The 23,291-nt window shown below is 38.1% G+C and overlaps 1 long non-coding RNA gene and 1 pseudogene across 2 annotated transcripts; both read right to left on the reverse strand.

Moving 5' to 3' along the window:
- LOC112065962 (phosphatidylcholine transfer protein-like) overlaps positions 1–23,291 on the reverse strand; it is a 122,028-nt pseudogene that overhangs the window by 69,569 nt on the left and 29,168 nt on the right.
- LOC129392739 (uncharacterized) lies at positions 15,449–22,250 on the reverse strand. Of its 2 annotated transcripts, none has more exons than XR_008619168.1 (3): positions 21,822–22,250; positions 18,888–19,386; positions 15,449–17,682 (listed from the first exon to the last, which is right to left on the reverse strand). It is a non-coding gene; the product is annotated as an uncharacterized lncRNA (long non-coding RNA). The 2 variants fall into 2 exon arrangements; XR_008619167.1 differs by having other exon boundaries at positions 15,449–17,697.

The raw sequence follows: 23,291 nt of genomic DNA on the forward strand, positions 1-23,291 counted from the left end.
TAACAAATGAAATGAAGATACAGAGCTGTTTAAAATACATGACAACTGAGCAAGTTTCCTATAGTCTGTGTGGCTGGGAATAACTCTCTGCAGAAGAAAATAATTAGAACCAACCCTTGCAGGAAATTTAGGAACTGTAGTAAAGCATAGGAGGGAAAGAAAGGTGAATAACTTGGTAAAAATGTCCAGGCTACTCTGATGAATTCTGGCCAATTTTTTGCAACTACACACACACACACACACACACACACACACACACACACATGCACACACACACAAATCCAAGATTTTCAGTGTTTGCTTAAACCACCTGGTTTCCCCTGCTTCATGAATCAGAACTTGTTTTCATTCTCCTGACCTCTTGGCCACCAGTTCTCCTGGCATAGCTATCATTTTGTCCTAGTTGCCCCATGAGATCAACACATAGTTCTGTCTTTAAGTTTGTGATACCAGTTTCCCTCCAGAGTATGGTTTCCTTTAGTTGACTCTTGGGGAAGCATCCCAGAAGTTTGATCCAGGTCAGTAGAAACCTTTTTCAACATCACATCCACAGGGAGCCCCTACAAGCCTTATGAGCAAGATGGGGGTAAGCTGTCCTAGGCCCTCTCATGTTTTAAGGACAATGAATAGGTCTAGTTCACTCCTCTGATCAAGGCAGTAGCAGGTAATAAAAGCTCATTAAAGGGGGCTCCAATAAAGATGACAGAAAAGGAGGATGTGAAGCTCACCTCCTCCCACAAATATGTCACAAATACATCTACATGTGGAACAATTCTCACAGAATACTTACTAAACATTGGCAGAATATCTCAGACACCCAAATTTGCAGGTAAGATCTCCACCTAACTGGGTAGGACAAAAGAAAAGAAGGCAGGGAGAATTGGAATGGAACCTGTGGCTCTGGGAGGGAGCTGTGAAAGAGAAAAAAATCCTGCACCCTGGGAAGCTCCCTCACCAGCTGGGAGATCAGCCGAGATGGAAAGAGAGCTTCAGAGTCTTGGAGAATAGTGCAGCAGATGTTTTGCGGCAAGCAGAACAGAGAGGGGCCTACACAGACTGTCTGTGCCACAGCCCAGCACTCCTCAGCCTGAGATGCATGTCTGCTGGTGCACATGGAGGCTGAGTGCTGAAACTCAGGCTTTGGAGGACAGATCTGGAGAGGGGACTGGGGTTGGCAGTGAGGAGACAGCTTGAAAGGGCTGGAGTGTGGTGCGACTGCAGCTGGGTGGGGGGTAGGGGTGGGGGATGGTAAGCAGAAGTAGCCTGGGCCTGCCAGAGAAGTAAAGTGCCATCATTAAGGAGGGTGTGAACAGAGGGGCAGGGTCTGCCATAGCAGCCTCATTCTCAGTGTGCTCTCAGCTGGCTCAGCATGACTTCACAATATCTGGGCGTGCACAAGAACCAGCACGCTGCCCACATGCTGAGGTGGGGGTGAAAATAGAGCTGATCCCCAGGGGCCATGCCACTTCAGAAGCAGGAATGAAATCTGAGCCCTTTCTCCATGGCTGTGCAATCTGCTGCTGGCTTTGTAAACTCAGTGCCTGTGGGACATCAGAGTGGACTACAAGTGCTCCCATGGCTGGGCTGGGTCCAGCCTTAGCAGCCGTGGGCTGTGTGGGCATGCACATATGGAGGATGGGACAGAGTCTGGGCTCTTTCCATAGTTCCCACAGCAGGTGAAGGTCCATGACTATTGTGGTCCTGGTACCTGACTTCAGTGGATCTGCGCTGGCTTATCTGTGCTGGTGGCTTTGTGAACAAAGCACCTGAGGGACACCAGAGCTGTTTGCCTGTATTCCCACAGTTGAGGCAGGGCCGACTGTGATGCCAACAATAGTGTACTTTGTGAGCCTCCACAATGAGTGACAGGTCACACCACAGAGCTCACTCTCCTGTAGACAACTCTGGCAGAAGAATATTCAGTGGCTCCTCTCCCAGTGGGAGTGCTCCAATACAACCTAACTCACAACGCAGCTCAGAAACAGATATGGAGGCTTCTACTCCAACAACTGAGGAGCAGATCCTGTCCCAGACAGGGCTGTGACAACCACAGAGCAAAGAGGAGACCCTGCTCAATATCCAGTGCAGTCTTTGGTCACCACAACACCAGTCACATCCCCATCAAATGAATAATGACCAGAATAATGAGGAAAGATGTGGCAGTCATCCATACTAAAATCAGTCCTCGCACCAAAAATATTATACTCACGCAGGCTAGACAGGGATGTCCCTACATAAAAATAGCCCTCCAAGTCCACAGTAGACAACTGTTTCTCCTAAACTCATGAAGTAAGAGAAATATAAGTAAAATGAAGAAGCAGAGTAACCACTCCCAATTAAAAGATCAATAGAATTCCCCTGAAAGAACAAACAATGAAACAGACCTCCTCAGTCTAATAGACACTGAGTTCAAAAAGGAAGTAATGTAAATACTGAAGGAATTAAGAAAAGCTATCAATAGAAATGCAAATTACTATAAAAAGTAACTAGAAACTATAAAGTGGAACCAATTAAAATTAGAAAACTCACTTGCCAATATGAAAACTGAGCTAAAGCCAATAAATAGCAAATTGAATAATGCAGAAAAATGAATAAGTGATCTAGAAGTTAGAATAATGGACATCACCCAAACAGAACAGCAGACAGAAGGCCAAATGGAAAGAAAATGAAAGCAATATAAGAAACCTATGGGATTATATTAAGTGTGCCAATCTATACATAATAGAGATCCCAGAAGGAGAAGAAAGAGAAAAGGGGATAGAAAGTGTAATTGAAAAAATTATGGCTGAAAATTTACCAAACCTAAAAAAGGAAATAGACATCCAGGTACAGGATTCACAGAGAGTCCCAAACAAGAACCCAAACAGACCTACACCAAGACATATTATAATTAAAATGGCAAAAGTTAAGATAAAGAGAGGATTCTAAAGGGAGCAAGAGAAAAAAAAAAAGGATTAATTACAAGGGAACCCCCATAAGGCTCTCAGCTAATTTCTCTACAGAAATGTTGCAGGCCAGAAGGGAGTGGTAAGATATATTCAAATGCTTGAAAGGGAAAAACCTGCAAGCTAGGATACTTTACCTAGCAAGATTATCATTTAGATTAAAAAAAGAGATAATTTCTCAGACAAGCAAAAACTAAAAGAATACAGCAATACTAAATCTATCCTAAAAGAAAGATTAAAGAGTCTTCTCTAAGTAGAAAAGAAACAAGAATCTATAGGAAAGAGAAAATCAAAAGTGGAAATTAAATCATTTAGTTATGCCAGTACACAGATTTTTAAAAAATAAAAAAATTTCCATGAAAGCAGTGATAACCACATGAATAGCAAAGTGATAAACATGAAGATGTAAAAGAGGACATCAAAATCATAAGATATGGGGGAGGAGAGTAAGAAAATGTAGATTTTTTACTTTTTATTTTTTTAGAATGTGTTTGAACCTATATGACCACCAGTCAACAACAAGTAGATATAGTAAGGAGTTAATATACTTGGAAAAAGGGTAACTACAAATCAAAAACATACAATAGATTCACAAAAAGAAGAGAACACAGCATAATACAAAAGAGAACCTTCAAACCACAAAAAGAAAAACAAAAAGAAATAGAAAGTAACAAAGAAGAAATACAAAATCAACTGGAAAGCAAGCTTTAAAATGGCAATAAATACATATCTATCAATAATTACTTAAATGTCAGTGGATTAAATGCTTCAATGAAAAGACATAGAATGACAGATTGGATAATAAACCAAGAGCCTACAATATGCCTTCTACAAGAGACTCACATTAGGGTGAAGGACATCCATAGATTGAAAACAAGGGGATGGAAAAAGATATTTCATGCAAATGCAAATGACAAGAAAGTGGGGGTAGCAATACTCATATCAGACAAAATAAACTTTAAAATAAAATCCATAAAGAAAGATAAAGAAGAGCACTATATAATGAGAAAAGGATCAATACAAGAAGAGGATATTACACTTGTTAACATATAGGCACCCAATATAGGAGCACCCAAATATGTAAAACAAATTCTAAGAGACATAAAGGGAAACATTGGTGGGAATACAATAATAGTAAGAGAGTTTAACACCACACTGACATCAACAGGCAGATCTTCCAGAAAGAAAATCAATAAGGCAAAAGAGATTCTAAATGAAGCAATATAACAGTTAGGTTTAGTTGATATTTTCAAGATATTATATCCAAAAAATACAAAAAAAAAAAAACAAGAAAAAACAGAATACACATTCTCTTGGAGTACACATGGAACATTCTCTAAGATTGACCACATACTAGGATACAAAGCAAGCCTCAACAAATTTAAGAGTATAAAAATTATTTTAAGCATCTTTTCTGACCACAAGGACATGAAACTAGAAATCAACAACTGAAAGAGAAATGAGAAAAAAATGATTACATGGAGGCTAAACAACATGCTGCTAAAATACCAATGGATCAGTGATGAAATCAGAGAGGAAATTAAGAAAATATTTTGAGACAAATGACAATGAAAACACAACTATACAAAATCCATGGGATGCAAAAAAAGCAGTTCTTAGAGGGAAGTTCATGGAGATACAGGCCTTCCTCAAAAAACAAGAAAAATCTCAAATAAACAACCTAACCTAACACCTAAAAGAATTAGAAGAAAAAGACAAAACCTAAAGTCAGCAGAAGGAAAGAAATAATAAGAATTAGAGAGGAAATTAATAAAATAGAGATTTAAAAACAATAAAAAATATTAATAAAACCAAGAGTTTGTTCTTTGAAGGGGTAAAAAGAATTGACAAAGATCTGACCAGGCTCACCAGGAAGAAAAGAGAGAGGACCCAAATAAACAAAATAAGAAACAAGAGAAGAGAAATAACAACCAATACTGCAGAAATACAAAAACCATAAAACAATACTATGGACAATTATATGCCAACAAATTGGACAACCTAGAAGAAATGGACAAGTTTCTAGAAATATACACCCCACCAAAACTGAATCAAGCATAAAGAGATAATTTGAATAGACAGATCACTAGAAGTGAAATAGGATCTGTAATAAAAAAAATAATAATCCTTACAAATGAAAATCCAGGACTAGATGGCTTCACTTGGGAATTCTACCAAACGTACAAAGAAGAACTTATATAAATTCTTCTCAAACTTTCAAAAGACTGAAGATGAGGGAACACTCCCAAAGACATTCTATGAAGCCACTATCACCCTGATACCAAAACCAAAGACACTATCAAAAAAGAAAATAACAGGCCAATATCTTTGATGAATATAGATGTAGAAATTCTCAACACAATATTAGGAAACTGAATCAAACAATACATTAAAAAGTTCATACACCACGACCAAGCTGGATTCATCACAGTGTCACAAGAATGGTCTAACATATCCAAGTCAATCAATGTGATACACCACATCAACAAAAGAAAAAACAAAACTGACATGAACATATCTAAGTTGTAGTTCTCCACCTCATAATGTTGTTGCAAAGATTAAATAATGTAGTATATGTCAAGAAGCTATCACAAAACCTACAACCTAGGAAGCATTATCATGATCATCATTATAAATCCATTACTCTCACCAACAATGTATGTATCATTATCACTAATATCTACTTTGTTTACTATTAGCATTTTAAGAGTTTGCAATAAGATCATGGATATGAGAATGATTCTTGCCAAAAAAAATAGTTATAAATAGCTTAAAAGTGTTGACATTTATTTTACTCTGAGTGAGTTGAAAAATATATTTTTTAATGGAATAAATTGAATTTAAGGTAATTGTGCATTTCACAAATTTCTTGAAACTCATCTCTTCTGGGGTCTTAACTCCTGAGAATGCTGAAAGATGATTTCAGGTGAAAAAGCAAAGACATTTCACCAATCTCTCCAGGCCATAATGTTTGTCTTTATAAAGTTCAGCTGTATACTTATTGCTCAGTTAATCACTGGCTTCATGCAGAAGCTTAGTTCAATCTCCTACAGTGCATTTTATCAACATGGATGGGGTAGCAGGAGGAGATTTACTATCTTATACAAGACAGGGTTCTCTTAAACTTACAAATAGGGATAAAAGTCGTAAGTATCCAAGGATTTTCTTTGTGTCCAGAGGAGATGGGAAGGAAAAGAAGAGAGTCCTTCCAGGCTCCAAGTGAGAAAAGAATAGAGAGACTAGGACACCCCAGAATGCTGATGACTAGTTTCTGCCAGTAGAAATCTCTGAGTTGTATTAGTTCTATGAACATGTGAGAGCTCAGCCCTTCATGAACACAGCTACTGTAAACCTAGTGGTTTCCAAGTAACAGTCATGGTGATGATACTGATGATTAAAAAAATCACCATAACCCAACAGCATGATTTTATTGTCCTAAAGCTTTGACTATTGTTCACAACTCATTGTTGTAGACTCCATTATTGCCTAACTCCAACATCAAAAGGAATTTCTTGAAAAGAATGAAAGACTACCATCATCAAAATTACTCTCCCCCTCATGGCTGTTCTTCACATGTTCTGATATATCTTGTTTTCCTATACATGTATGTAAATTTCATTTTAAACACAGGGAAAAGTGTACTAAATGCCTCCTGAGTCATTAACAGAGTAACATTCATCCCTGACCTGTGTAGAACGTAAAAATATAGAAGGTCACTACTTCTGGGACTCAACTGGGGAATCCCTGTCTCTTCCACAAACCTATTTTTTTATGATGAAGATGAAAATATTTTCATGCTCCTTAAAATATACAAAATGGAATGGACTATTCATATTATTTATATAAATATATATATTTATATTATTTCTATTATTTCTACAAACAAAAACGTTGTAGCGGAATATTAACACTGCCATCCAAAACTTAAGAGTATCAGGACTTCCCTGGAGGTCTAGTGGTTAAGACTTCACCTTCCAATGCAAGCAGTGCAGGTTTGATCCCTGGTCAGGGTGCTAAGATCCTGCATACCTCATGGTCAAAAAAACCAAAACATAAAACAGTAGCAATATTGTAACAAATTCAGTAAAGACTTTTAAAACCATCCACATCAAAAAAAAATCTTTAAAAAAAAAAAGTGTGAAAGAGTCTGCTCTAGAGAATTTGCCCACCCATCAAAACACAAACAAACAAAAAAACCTCAGAGTATCTTCACAGGTTCCTGTCCATCCTCAGGTTTAGGTAGGAGCCTTGCTTTCTTATTCCCTACTGCCCTCAGTAGGTGTACAGAGGTCCACTTGAGACATGAGAGAATTTTCAAGTACTGAAGGGAGTTATCTCCGTAGGGTTGGGTGTTGCTTCTATCCTATTGCAGAACAGAATAATAGATTGGGGTCCACTGTGGGCACAGGTAGAATGATGTTTCCAATTACACAATGACTGAATAAAATAGTGGCTGAATTCCAGTAATGGAGTCAGGTTCCCCAGTGGGTTGTGTCTCCAATAGACACTCTACCTTGGCAAACAGTCATGTGACCAAGAGGATGGAGTTCTTTTCCTGATCCTGTGTAGTCCCTGGGCATCAGACAGTACTCCTCAAGCAGTGGTATTGTGGTAAATGTCTATAAAATAGCTTCCCTCAAAAAAGTCCTGATTTGTAACATTTGCCAATTTCTGTGATGTGAATAATCCTACCACAGGTGATTTTAACCTACTAATGTGATGTTAATGAACTTAGAGCTGGGAAGAGATGCACAAAAAAGGTGCTTGGGAGGCAGGATGAACCAGTAGTTCCAGAATAATCCTGTGATAATCCTGGTGTACAACCTCTGCACCCTCCTAAGGGGGTACCTCTTAAGTATGACATCTAGGTATCCAGATGTTTGAGTTCCGGTCCCTTTTTTCTTCTTTCCATTTGCCTTTCTGAATGCAAAAGCTCTCATTGTGCTTCTATTTTCTAATAGGACTCAGTGTCTCTTTTAAAGAACACAATGGCCCTTTGAAAAAGAACCCAAGACTTTGCTTCTTGTCTATCCTTCCAGAATGGTAAGGAGAACACCTTCCCTAGAAACACTGTAGCCTGCTTCCTTTCACTTGAAGGAGAATAAAAATATTTTCATTATTCAGGATGTATTACTCTCTCCAATGAGACCAAAGAGATTTCTCTAAAATAACACACACACAGAGAAAGAGAGAAAGAGACAGACATACACCAAACATTGCTGGACTTATTATATGCTTTCTCAAAAACAAAACAAAACACAGGCAAATCTGGTACCAAAAGAATACAAATTTCCCATTTGTATAGTGCAGATCTATATTCTTAGTGAACATATCTGGCTTGTTTTTCACCTCTTGAAAGAGGTATATTAAAGCCTCCCACTATAATGCTGTGTTTGTCTACTTCTCCTTCTACTTCTCTCAACTTTTTCTTTATAAATGTTAAAGTGATATTATTTGGTGCATGAAAATTTATGATTGTGCTATCTTTCTAGTGGATTGACCATTTATCACTGCAAAATGCTTTGAAAAGAATCCCTATTAATAATTTTGCCTTAAGGTCTAGTTTGTATGATATTCCTATAGCTATGCCATCATTCTTTATCGAGGCTTTTACTTTCAACTTTTCTATATTTAAACTGTGTTTCTTGTAAGCAGCACATAGTTGTATTTTTTTAGTATAAAATCTTTGTTTATTAGTTTGAATATTTAATCCATGTGCATTTCAAGTGAAAATAGTGGCTGAATTCCAGTAATGGAGTCAGGTTCCCCAGTGGGTTGTGTCTCCAATAGACACTCTACCTTGGCAAACAGTCATGTGACCAAGAGGATGGAGTTCTTTTCCTGATCCTGTGTAGTCCCTGGGCATCAGACAGTACTCCTCAAGCAGTGGTATTGTGGTAAATGTCTATAAAATAGCTTCCCTCAAAAAAGTCCTGATTTGTAACATTTGCCAATTTCTGTGATGTGAATAATCCTACCACAGGTGATTTTAACCTACTAATGTGATGTTACTGAACTTAGAGTTGGGAAGAGATGCACACAAAAGGCTCTTGGGAGCCAGGATGAACCAGTAGTTCCAGCATAATCCTGTGATAATATCCTTCTCCTTGTGTGCTACGTCTGCACTCGCCTTTAGAGGGTCCCCTCTCAGGTATGGCATCCAGGTATCCAGATGTTTGAGTTCCAGTCCCTTATTTCTTCTTTCTCACTTGCCTTTCTGAATGCAAAAGCTCTCATTGTGCTTCTATTTTCTAATAATAGGACTCAGTGGTCCATTTTAAAGAAGTTAACGGCCCTTTGAAAAAGAATCCAAGCACTTGGTTTCTTATTTATCCTTCTAGAATGAAAAGGAGAACCCCTTGCCTAGAAACACTGTAGCCTGCTTGCCTTTATTTAGAGGAGAATAAAAATGTTTTCATTCTTCCAGATGTATTACTCTCTCCAATAAGACCAAAGATATTTCTGTAAAATCACGGAGAGAGAGAGAGAGAGAAACACCAAATGCACCTGGACTTATGCTGTCTCAAAAACAAAATCAAACACAGTCAAATCTGGTACCAAAAGAACACAAATTTCCTGATTGTAGAATGCAGACCTATATTCTTCCTGAACATGTCTGCTTGTTTTACACGTCCTGAAAGAGGTATATTAAAGTTTCCCACTATGATGCCAGGTTTGTCTATTTCTCCTTCTATTTCTATCAATTTTTTCATTATAAATTTTGAAGTGATATTACTGGGTGCATGAAAATGTATGATTGTGCTATCTTTCTGGTGGATTGACCCCTTTATCACTATGAAATGTTTTTTAAAAATCAAAATTAGCGATTTTGCCTTAAGGTCTATTTTGTATGATATTCCTTGCCATCTCCCTTTATCTAGGTTTTCACTTTCAACCTTTCTATATTTAAACTATGTTTCTTGTAAGCAGCATATTGTTAGTTTTTATTTTTCTACTCTGAAAATCTTTATGTATTAGTTTGAATATTTAATCCACGTATATTTCAAGTGATTATACACATATTTGTGATTAACTAATTATGTAGTTTTTCATTTCACTCATTATTATTCCAATTCTACCATCTATTATCTTATTAATTATGCATTCTTTAAGATATTATTTAATGTTTCCTTTATAATAAAACATGAATACCTGATTTATTAGTCTAATATAAATATAACATTTTATCATTTTAAGACAATGCAAAAAAATTAAAACAGTTTACCTCCTGCTCTCTTTTGTGCTAGTTTTATAATTTATTTTAATTATACACGTATTTTAAACCCCATGTGGCATTGTAATTATTATTCTATCCAGTAAACATTCACTGAGATTTAAACACAAATTTAATCTTTTTGTTGCTATTCATTCTTTTCTGCATTTTCCTTTGTTAATCTGCAATCATTTTAGCTCTATGCAAATATATTCTTTTAATATTCTATCTACTATGAGTTTGATGAACTCCCTAGGATTGTGCTTTTGAAAATGCTTTTAATATAACAAATTTATGAAGAATATTTTTCAGTGTACAAAGTTCTAGATTGGCAGGTTTTTATTTTTATTCTTATAATATTTTGAAAATGACTATCAATTATCTCTGGCTTCAATAATTTCAGTTAAGTATTTCTTTTTTCCCTTTGACAGCTTTTAATACTTTATTTCATCAGTTAATACTGTGATGAATTAAAATGTGGTTTTATTTGTATTATTCTCCTATGTGTAACACTTTTCGAATCTATAGCTTGATGTCCTTCAGTAATTTAAAAGGATTTTCCACCACTATCTCTTTAACTATTGCCTCTGCCTTACCATCTCTTTCCATCCTTATTGTATCACACTTACATGTATTTTAGATATTTTCTTCTTGTTCCATATCTTTCTTAAACTATTCAGTATTTCCCATTCTTCTGTTATCTCAGTGATTCTGTATATTTTCACATTCTTTAATTCTCCTCTTACTTGTGTGTAATCTGTTATGTTCCTATATTGAGTCCTTAATTTCAGTTTTATTTTTTAATTTCCATGATTTTGATTTTTAAAAATATATTCTAGTTCTTAGCTAAAATTTTTCATCTCATCTAATATTTTGAACATACAAACCCCCATTAAAAAAAAAGTCTAAGTCTTATAAATACAAGATCTGAATATCATACAGATCTGCTACTCTTACCTGATTTTATTCTTGTTTTTCAGTCATTAGATCTTATATCCTTGCATAGCTGGTAAATTATTTTGAAAGGTATCTTGTCAGAAAAAGATGTAATGATAATATGAGTTTCTGGATGATATGCTTTTACTCCAGAGAGGATACAATTTTGCTTCTATCCATAGTAGAGGTAGGTCACAATACAATTCTGGATTGATCTATTTTAAAGCTGGAATTTGTGAAGGATGATCTAGTTCCAGATTTATTTTACTGTTTGTAGATAACCCTTCAAGTTTCCTAAAAGAGTCAGGAGTAGCGTGAGCCAAATGAGGCAAGTAAAGCACGTGATTTAATAAGTGGGTACCTCCTAAAATTTTGCACAGTACACACCAAATTTGCTTCATCCTAGTCCTGGCTTTGGTACGAACTGAAAATCTGTGGTATTTACCAAGCATTTTTTCCTTGACATGTTCTAAATTCCAGATTTAGCTTCTCAGATGCCTTAAGACTTCCTAAGTTCTGCTTAGCTTCTCAATTCCTTTGCCTTGACTTATAAATAAGCAAAAACCTCAAGAGGAAATATAAAGCTTTTTTTATTTTTAATTTTTTTTGTGGCAGTGCCATGGGCATGCGGGATCTTAGTTCCCCAATCAGGGATGGAACCCGTGCCCCCTGCAGTGGAAGCCAGGAGTCTTAACTACTGGAACACCAGGGAATTTTCAAACCTTTAATATCAAGTTCATCAACCTGTACTTCTCCCTGGATTTTCCCCCCATAAGTCACCACTTTCTCTGTAGTTCTCTCATGCTTTCAAGCAGATTTTTAAAAATTTAATCTACCTTTTCCAGTTATTCCCTGAAGAATGGCTGGTGGAAACAAGCTAGTCTATCATGGCCAGAAATGGAAATCCCTTCTGTTTTTCTATATGTGTGTGATAATGACAGGTTGAGAGACAATTTCACATTTTTCTCAAATTGTAAATATTCTTGTGGATGTTTTAAATCATCCACATGGATCTTCATTTTCTTCTGACCATTATTTAAATGTTGGTGTTCCTCAGTTTTTCTCAGTTTTTCTCCTTGAGTGGTACTATACAAGGCATGAAATGCTGCCCATATTCTGATGAATCTCAAGTTTATAAACCCATCCCAGAACATTCATCTGGGCTCCAACCCCAGACTTCAAATACTTCATGGAATACCTCTCTCTGGATATCTTCTGTGCTCCTAGAACTCAATATGGCCAATAATGAAGTCATCATCTTCCTTTCTACCTCTTTATTCTCTCAGAGTATCTTTCTTCTTCTATTTCCTGTCTTAATTAATGATGGTTGTTCCCCCAGGATCTTATCTTAAACTACAAACTTTATAAAGTCATTCTCTATTCTTTTATATTAAACCTCACATGTTTCATCAAGTCCTCTATATGCAGGAGTATATATGATATAATAGCAAATTTAACATATTTAGTATATATAGTATAAAATATTTAAATATGATCCCCTCACCTACCACGTACACACTGAGATTGCCCTAAGTTAGGATTTTGATTTCCACCTAGACTTTCCCAACATCCTGCTAATTCAGGGATTGCAAATCTTAGGTTGTGCCTGCTGCCGCTCTCTCTTATTTCTCTTCTTACACTAATGACAAGCATCACTTCCTTATTATTGGATACTTTCCTGCTGAGTCCAGGTACAGTTCTGAAGTCCTTCTCAAAGCAGCATTCCATACAGACACTAGTAGACTTGAGAAGCAAGTGGAGTCCCATTTGTCATCATCTTTCTATCTTTCTCATACATACAGATGGTATGTAGTGAGTATAGCTTGTGCCACTAGAGATACATCACTAAGGGAGAACTGATCATGCCACTTCCATGTTTAAAAAATCAATGAGGGTCTCCTCTTGCTTATAAAAGAAGGTAACAGCTCACTGTGTGTATAAAGCCATTTACAATCCAATTCTAATGGAAAAGTTCAAACTTACTTGTTACTGACACAAGTATTCTACACTTTCATGGAAACACATCTTATTTCTGTAATCTGAAGGTAATTTATGTTTCTTTTTTTTTAACATCTTTATTGGAGTATAATTGCTTTACAATGGTGTGTTAGTTCCTGCTTTACAACAAAGTGAATCAGTTATACATATACATATGTCCCCATATCTCTTCCCTCTTGCGTCTCCTTCCCTCTCACTCTCCCTATCCCACCCTTCTAGGTGATCATAAAGCACCGAGCTGATCTTCCTGCGCTATGCGGCTGCTTCCCACTAGCTATCTATTTTACGTTTGGTAGTGTATATATGTCCATGCCACTCTCTCACTTTGTCCCAGCTTACCCTTCCCCCTCCCCATATCCTCAAGTCCATTCTCTAGTAAGTCTGTGTCTTTATTCCCATCTTGCCCCTAGGTTTTTCATGACCATTTTTTGTTTGTTTGTTTTAGATTCCATATATATGTGTTAGCATACAGTATTTGTTTTTCTCTTTCTGACTTACTTCACTCTGTATGACAGACTCTAGGTCCATCCACCTCATTACAAATAACTCAATTTCATTTCTTTTTTATGGGTGAATAATATTCCATTGTATATATGTGCCACATCTTCTTTATCCATTCATCTGTTGATGGACATTTAGGTTGCTTCCATGTCCTGGCTATTGTAAACAGAGCTGCAATGAACATTTTGGTACATGACTCTTTTTGAATTATGGTTTTCTCAGGAAATCTGACCGGTGTGAGATGATATCTCATTGTAGTTTTGATTTGCATTTCTCTAATGATTAATGATGTTGAGCATTCTTTCATGTATTTGTTGGCAATCTGTATACCTTCTTTGGAGAAATATCTATTTAGGTCTTTTGCCCCTTTTTGTATTGGGCTGTTTGTTTTTTTGATATTGAGCTGCATGACCTGCTTGTAAATTTAGGAGATGAATCCTTTGTCAGTTGCTTCATTTGCAAATATTTTCTCCCATTCTGAGGGATGTCTTTTCGTCTTGTTTATGGTTTCCTTTGTTGTGCAAAAGCTTTTAAGTTTTATTAGGTCCCATTTGTTTATTTTTGTTTTTATTTCCATTTCTCTAGGAGGTGGGTCAAAAAGGAATCATTTATGTTTCTTTTGTTCATGCCATAATTTCTTCCTAAAATTATCTTCCCTATTCACTACAAGCCTGTTTAACTCCTATAGTCTTATTCTTTCCTAAATTTCTCTGAGCAACATTAGTTGATCCTTCCTCTGGATCTCCAGAACACTCTTAAAATCTTTAATAGTGAACATAGCACTTTTCATTATTATGTTTTTAAATTATTTATACATATGTCTGGGAGAGCATTCCCATTAACAACTGTGTCCTCACTCAACACAAAATGCCTAGCAGGTTCTCAATCAATATATATTAAAAGAATAAATTCAATGAGCAACGCTCTTTTTTCTTTAGGAAGAGTGTCAACAGTGTTTGCTTATTTCTCTTTATTCATTTATTCAACAAATACATTTTTGAATATCTACTATGTGTTATTCATTGAGCCACATACATAACAGAAATCTGCCTTTTCAAGCAAAACATCACACTGCATCTAAAGCAACAGGAACCAAATGAGAAACTACTAAGTAGTTTTTACACTAACATTTCAATCTGTTGTGCTACGTTCCATGGATGAAGGAACCGAAATGAAGTATTTGGCTCTCAGAGAGTTATGGCACAATTCTTGACTCAGTTTGATAAATATTGATCTTGTATAAATTACTCAGGAGAGGCGGTCAATGGTTCCCTGAACAACACACACACACAGCCCCCACTCCCTTTTATGCAAAGACATAAATCATTAATGAATAGAGCCCCACATGCTCTATGAATAAGTCCCTTGGATTCAAAGATGACTGATACTCAAGCATTTTCTCATTTGAGTGCAGACCTAAATTTAAGTAAGCAGTCAGAGTACATGAAATTACAATGCCCATTTGTTCAATGTAAGGTGGAAGATGCATAATATGTTTTCAAGGGTAAACACGCACGCTTCCAAGTAAACACCATTAAATGCAACTGCACATTTGTGCCTTTAATAAAATTGAAAACAAATGGGATAGGTCTTTCGAAACATCTCATGTCATGATCATTCAATTTTAAGTTTCCGTTGCTGGTGGAAAGTGGAGGGTTAGTGTATGTATGTGTGTGGAATTGTGTAGAATTCCTTTTCTTTGACTACAGTTGAACCAAGGCCTTGGTTTCATCTGGAAAGTGTGACTAGCACAAGGAGTGGTCTGTGTGTGGTGAGGAGTCTGTAAGATTGAAAACCAAAGGGCAGCAAACATTGGTTTTCAGAGTTTTTAGTGGTAAGATTACTAATAAAAGTGTTTACCCTCCAGGGACTTCACTGAAGGGACAGGAGGGAGGATAAAGAGAGGGACTGAGAAATACCTTGTAGTCACTTGGCAGGACCTGGAATTTGTCATTCGAACTCACACAAGGGGTCAAAACGATAAAAACTTCTCGGGAAATATAAAGGAATGTGACATTTTTTTTTTGGTACCTTGATTCATGTGACTTTTCCCACCTTGAATTTTTTTTGCCTGGCTAATGGCACTGTGAACCCTCCCACTCCCAGTGGAAACTGGGGGACAGTGAGCCTCAGGAGTAGCTCCCACACCTCCTCTAATGAAGCAGAAAGTTGAATTGGAATCTCAATTGCAAAGGTGAGCACCAAATGGGGAAATACCAAACATCCAAGAAAAGTCTATAGCATAAAAAAAAGACAATAAATTCAATAAACAGACCTTATACCCAAAGAAATAGAGTTAATATTAGTATAATAATTAGAACCAGGTTTGTGGAACAGAATAGATATGTTCTTTATTATTTCTGTAATAAAGGAAAGGTCAATCGATGAAAGTAATAGGAAGTTAGATTTCAGTACAGTGTGAAGTAAGAAATATTCAAATAATTATGATCATTCATCATGGGACTTCAAGTGAGCACATACAAGCTCTAGCCTTGGCAAAATGTTTGTATTTTAATTAAATACTCAGTTAAAGGCATAGAAAGATGCATTATCAAAGCAGAGCAATTTAACAACGATAACAAGGAAAAAAATAATTAGCCCAGAGACTAAAATTAAACAGCCCAGACACCAGGGAACAGGAAGAAATAACCCATGGTCACTGGACCTGGTATATAGTAGCCCTAAAATAAGTATTTGTCAAACAGACCTAAGCACCATCAGGGCGAATATATATTCATCTTATTTACCAGTGAAATGAGAGACATCGTTTCCATTCAATTTTCATTCTAGGAGGGAAGCTAGCTAATAAATAAATACATAATATATATGTAAGTAGAGATAATTCCCGTAAGGAATAATGCAGATGGGGGTAAGGGGATAGAGAATAATGTGTGATCACTTTTGTTGATTTGCTTGGTTTTGGAGGTGAAACGCGAGACATTTGAGCAGAGACCTGAGTAAAGTGAGGTAGAGGATTAGTCACCTAACGCTGTACCAAATTACGCCAGAACTTATTGGCTAAAAATAACATTTTTTATCTCAGGATTTCAGTGTGTCTGGGGCCTGGGTGTGGTTGAGCTGGTTCCAGTGTTATTTTTTAAATTAATTAATTATTTTTAAAAAAATTTTTGGCAGCGCCACACGGCATGTGGCATCTTAGTTCCCTAACCAAGGATCGAACCCATGCCCCCTGCAGTGGAAGCACAGAGTCCTAACCATTGGACAGCCAGGGAAGTCCCAGATGTGATTTTAGACATGTTCCTATATTGCTGGGAACTTAGAGTTTTCTGAGCTGTGACAGATTCAGGATGCCACTAGCCATTCTCAAGGTAGTTTCTGCTGGCAGGTGGAAGCTGCAACCTTATGGCTTCAAGGTCTCCCCTTGTAACTATTAAATTTTAGACAATAAAATTGCTTTAGATCAGCAGAAAAAAAGAGATATATGTGTAGTGGCCAATAGCTCCTGTTATGTATAATACCACATCGGAAGTTTAGACCTACTTAGGTAAAATTAGACAACTGGATACCTGGCTAAAAGTAGGTAAAATTAGACAACTGGATACCTGGGGCTAAAAGTCTCCTTGAAGTGATAGGTCCAGACTGGGTTTCAGGCTTATTCTCTTGAATTCATATGGTAATGAGATCTATTTTGTCCATTAACGTTCAGGTTGTCACTCCTCCTACTTCTAATTGGGCCTGTTGTACCAAAATGACAGATCAAGGGATTGAGATCCTGATCATACAAGATCCCAGGACCTGGAAGTCAAGAATATTTTCAATTTGGTGTCCATTCTCCAAACTGAGGCAGGATTATGCCCCGTTTCAGCAGGAAGTAGCCACAGCAGTTGGCCTGTTGTTCCCTGAAAGATTTGAGAAAGGTTGAAACAGGAGTGGGGCTTGAAACCAAGTCCCACTAAAACTGAGCTCCTCTGCCAAGTTTATGATTAACCTCTCTATCCAAACGATTATTCCTTTTCTTGACCAGCATCTGTTTACCTCAAGATTGAGAAGTGTCAAAGAAAAGTCTGGTTCCTTGTGCTCCTGGGGGTCTTCAAGGGTCTCCTTCAGTTCCTTTTTCTGACACCAGAACTGTTAAAAGATAAACTGAGACATATTAAAAATCAATTTGAGTCATGCAGCATACAACCTATCAGATAGAAAGGAGCTTCAGGGAGCTGTACAAAATGAGAGAGCTTTTTAGGCAGAAGGGAGCAAGAACAGGAAGCTATATTTTAGAAAAGCAGTTTGGTTATTGCAAGGTTACTTTCCTTTAGAAGAGGGCAGGGGTCTATCAGGAAGATTAACTAGTGCTGATCAGACAATTCTTGATTGACTGGTTTGAGATTCCATTTCTGGGAGAGCTGAAACTGTATGTAAGTCTTGCTTTGGATGTGGGGCTTAGCATAAGTGACTCCATCTGGAGCCTGTGGTCTTATTTTTAAGAGCAATTAGCCACAGACTCTTAAAATATTACATATTTTCCTTATATAAGGTGGTGATCTCATTCTCTCATTATAAACTGGGCACATATTCCATGTCCTCTGTAGTCTGCTAATTCCCTAAGGGAAAAATTTGTTCACTTTTATGATCTCCACTGTCTAGCACTGAGCCTGGAACATCATGTAGATAACTTGCAAAGTCACTCACATAACATGCTGCCTAGTTGTTGCTCCATTATTATATCTTATGAAATGGAGCATATATCATATGTATCCAAGCAGACATACACAAAAATACATATAAATAGATTAGCAATATAAATAATTTTATGAAGCCCTCTTATTTTGTTGGTTCTAAACTCTGAGAACTTCAAAAAACAATGTGCTTCTGTATCCTCAAGAAAAAAAATATATATATATATATATTCTTCCTTGTAGTTGGGAAGGAGTGTAGAAGCATAAACTTTGGGGAGGCAGACCTGCTTACATTTTGTATGCCCTTCCTTTCTCTCTGCCACTTCTGGCTCCTGCAGTGGCTCTGCTCTGACAGGGTGCATGATGCAGTCACACTGAAGGGCATGTTGACAATAGTGTGGGCCAGGAGCATCAGAGGCTGTGTCCATGGGTGTTCCCTGCTCCCCTTTATCTCTGGTCAAACTTCAGAGGCTGATGCTCTACTTTGGAAACTAGGTTTGGGTGTGGGCTACTTAGTGTGCTGTCTCAGAGTGAGGAGGATTCAAAGTGACAAGGCTTAGAGCACCTTGGAGAGCACCCCCATGCCATGTTGGTGGGATGTTAGAGATGGTGAAGAACCATGGGGGAAATGAGCTGCTGTTAGGAATGAATGTGGCTTACCAGGTCACTGTTCAGCCTAAAATCCTTCAAAGCTTACTGGTGTTCTGGGTATGAAGTTCAAAATCTTTGCCATGGCTCTCAGGGTCTCCCACGGCCTCACTGCCTCCTTCTTCAGCCACATGTGAGATGCCTTCCTTCATTTTCATTGCTCAGACCTACTGGCCTTTGGTAGTTCTTCAGATGTGACTGGTTCTCCTGCATGAGGAGTTTTGTGGAAATGGTTGCTTCCATGTGGAAGTTTTCTTCTCCAACCTTCATCCAGCCAAATCCAACATGCACTCCCATGATCCCTCAGACTTGGTTAGTGCCCCCAGGTTGAGACTCTAGCCCCCTCTACTTGCCCTTTCTCACAACTCATCACCTTTTCAACAGCTTGTCCACTGTGTCTTCTTCACTGAATCATAAGCTCCTTGAGTGCAGACCCCAAGCCTGTCCCACTCATCCCAGGAACTGCCATCCTGTCCCCTTGCCAGATGGACACCAGACCATTAAGAAATATCTGTGAAGTGAACACACATCTTAAAACTTTTAAAGATAATTCTCTGAGCTGCCTGGGTGGTGCTACCAAAAACATGAGAACCAAATGGGCTCTTCCTGCTTTCTCGCTCTTTCAAACCCAGCTGGGAAGCAGGAGGATTGAAGGGCAGGGATTAGAGGTGGGGATTCTGGGTGAGGAATCTCAGCCAGGGAGCCAGGCCAGGACCCTCATTGTGAAATAGGAACATTTTCAAGGATGTGACCCTCTGCTGGAATTCCTCAGCTCCAAGGTTGTCATTAACTTTGAACTGTTATGCAGCGTGAATAATTTGCCTGTGGAAAAAATTTAGCACTAACGGTAGTGCTACTTTCATTGTGAAAATCCTGAAATCTGACCAATCACAGCGGAACTCAGTCCAGACTGTGCCATTTCCATAACATTAAAGTCTAACCCATAGCCACACCAGTAAATCCACCCCTTAACAAATAAAGGACCTGGTGCTCTCATGGAAAGACCAATGGGAACCTGAGGAAACTGGAGCCCCTAAAATGATGACTTGGGGAAATAATTTGGATTGAATTAAATTATTAAACATTAAAGTAAAATTTAATATAGTGAAATCAAACCTCTATATCTGGATGGGTTGAGCCTTCTGGGTGTGTGTCATTTGGTCAATCTTCTCCAAATCATTAAAGTCACTCATTTAGTTACCATTTGAGTGCCTAAGATACATTCCCTTAGGGGGTAGTAATCAAAGTGAAAGAAGGGTTTCTATCCACAAAGATCTTATTGTCTATTCAGAGAGACAGACATGGGGAAATAAGTGAAACAAAGTGCTAGAATAATGATAATATATTTATACCTTTCAAATTCCAATGACACTTTCAGCCCCTGTGGAGAGGCAGACCTTGAAGAATTCAGCACAACCTCCAAAGTAACAGTTCTATGTTTTTTGGGCCTCTGGCATTTACTATTGACTCATGGGTTCTCAGTTTCCCAGGTAATCTCATATATCAATGCTGTGTAGCACTATTTTCTCCAAATTAGCAAGCATGAATGTGAAAGGGTCTTAACTCTACTAATTATAGCAAGCTACGTGACTTTGTAAACTGCCTTAGCTAAACACTCAGAATTCTTAGTATTCTGTGTTCTTCGCAGATTTTCAAACAGTGTTTAAGGGTATGGTTTGCATGACATTATTTTATGTTGGTTCTTTCCTCAAAGACTGTAGTCCTAGTGCTTGTGTTTCAATGACTCTATACATAAAATGTCAACATGACCTTTATTACATGAGACATTTAGATTTAGGTTACCTAAAATTCCAGCTATATTACTGATAGTGATATTTTAATGATACATTTATGAAGTATTCACTTTTTTGCCTAATTCTATACATGTGATCACAATGACTTGGGCAGAGATTGCCACATGGTTTCAAGGGAACCATGGGATAGTTTGGGATCAACTGGAAAGAAATGCTGTCTTTTTTTTTGACTTGGCATGAACCTGGGAAGATGCAGGCCTACATTTTTCTCTTAGCAGCCATCCTGCAATCAAACACAGCCTAATATCAAACATAACTTGAAGAAGAACAGAGCTGATTCCTAATGTCAGTTTAAGCACCTGTACCATTCTCTACCTGAGACTACTCTACACCTGGCCTTGCATGTAAGGGAGCCTGAGATTCCTTTCTATGCTCAAGTCCATGAGTAAGACCTTGAGATTCCACTGTCTAGGGCTGCCTCCCAGGTCTGCCTCTCACCAAACTTAGCCACCTCAAGTGCTGGTGGGAGCAAAGCAGCCACAGGAGAGCACAGGCATCAACATGTCAGCTGAGGTGATTACTGGTGAACAATTTTCCTCCATGAATCATTTTTTAGAGTAAGAATAGCCAGGAATGATTAGCAATAACTTGAACATGGAGAACCTAGAACAAGCCCTTGATGACTGCCAGACCCCATGTAGACAAAGATTCTAACAGGAGAGAACTAAACAAACAAACAAAAAAACATGCGTACCTGTTACTGAAGTAAAACTCAGTTATAATCTTTTGAATAAAAAGTAATATTTTATTTGCTTCTGGTAACTGCCAGAGCTGTCTTGATGCCTCAGTGTCCAGTAAAATGCTGAGCTAGTGAGGTACGGACAGCCTTCCCCAGTGGCATATGGGAAAAAGAAAAACCCAGACATGGATGATGAGAAAAAAATGTTATCACACTGTGTGCTTGGTCAGGCCTGCAATGTTTTTCAAAATAGTTTCATATCAAAACAGCTTGTGATCCTCCACAAATAGGAATGGGGAGAGACAGTGGATTCTCATCTCATATCAGGCAAATCAAGTCAGCAAAGCATAAGGCAAATGGACATGAGTCTTCCAGTCTGGGTGCACTGAGAGTCAGCTCTGAAGGCAAAGCAACTTCAGCAGGGAATCACCCTCCTGGGTTGCAAGAACTCACATGTGGGAAGGAGCCAGCTTGCTGGGATCAGTCAGTCTTAGGTGGTGTTGTCAGTCCTCCACACATGAGCCCCCTAGAATGGCACAATGAAATGACTTTGTTCCCTACTGAGGACTCCCTTTTTTAAAAATAAACAAGCAAAGGTTTCCCTGATTTCAGCCACATTCAACAGTGGAAGAAGGCAGTGGGTCCTGGGGTGGGGAGGTTGGGAAAGGAAGGCAGGAGTCAGGCAAACATGCTTGGGGATAAGGTGATGGAGAGCATGCAGGCTGCTGAGGACTGAAAAGGGAAAGGCAGGCTGAGCATCAGTAGTTGTGACACTTCCGGAGACATCATTCCATGGACACAGAGCTCCCAATTCTCTCTCTTAGGATCTCCTGGGATAGTTATGACAGGTATTCACCATGTTTTTCAAGTAGGTAGGAACTCCTTTCTGCAAAGGAAAGAAGACTGTCACTTCTATGTCCTCACAGCGATTACTCCTGATTCTTTGGGATGTGGTAAAGGTAAAGGAAGATGGCTTTGGGAGTAAAAAATATGAATATAGGGCCCCTAACCAGATACCCATAGAATGTTGCCACAGATGATGACAAAATGTAAGACATAGGGCACAGGTAAGGCTGGATGTCAGGGGCCAGTGTTATAAGACCTTGCTGTATATTTTGGCTTTTGCTTAAAAAAGCTAAGATATTTCTGAGACATCATTTTTTGAAAAGAAAAAATTAAAAACAGGAAATTGGATTGGATTGGGTGGTGGGATTCTTCCAAAGAAATGAGAGAAAGGACTTGCTTTGTAGCATTAGAAAAGGGTAAGAATTGGGGTTAAGAGGCAGGATATGTCATCCTTTACTCATTGTTGAACATTGCCCAAGGCTTTCCCCAAACATTGTCCTATTTACTCCTTCTCTACAGGGTGAGAATATCCATCTCCGTTTTTAAAAGGGAAGAAATTGATGGCTTCCCTAGATTATCCAGTTAGAAGCAGGGCCAGGAATCAATATATGATGTTTGACTCAAAGCCTATGTGCTTTTTCACTCTCCCAGGCAATTGGTGAGCCTTCCAGCCAGTAAGTAGGACCTTACGAGGCAGACGGAATGGTCGCCATGATTCCAGGTCCTAGGCAGTCCCTAGTGATCTGAGTACCACTGCAGTTCTCTCTCCTTACAGAAAAATAAATAAATAAATAACCGTAAAAAAACTGGAGCCTTCCCCAGGCTTGGACATGTCTGATTGTCTCCTGAGCCAGTTTGGCCTAACTCCTCCATAAGCAGATACAGGCACCATTGTTCCTACAAGGAGCAGGCTATTGTCTGGAGGTTCCAGAGAGTGATCCTGGTAGAGTCTTGGGGCAAAGCAAAGAGGGGCTGGCATTCCTCCTAAAGATTATTTGTCTTTTGTCCCAGCCTCTGTGCTGGGTATTGGCAACCCCAGTCCTAACCATAGTCACTCAACAGAGTTGCTTCATAAAA

This window comes from Physeter macrocephalus, chromosome 14, assembly GCF_002837175.3.
Source record: "Physeter macrocephalus isolate SW-GA chromosome 14, ASM283717v5, whole genome shotgun sequence".
NCBI classification, from domain to species: Eukaryota; Metazoa; Chordata; class Mammalia; order Artiodactyla; family Physeteridae; genus Physeter; species Physeter macrocephalus.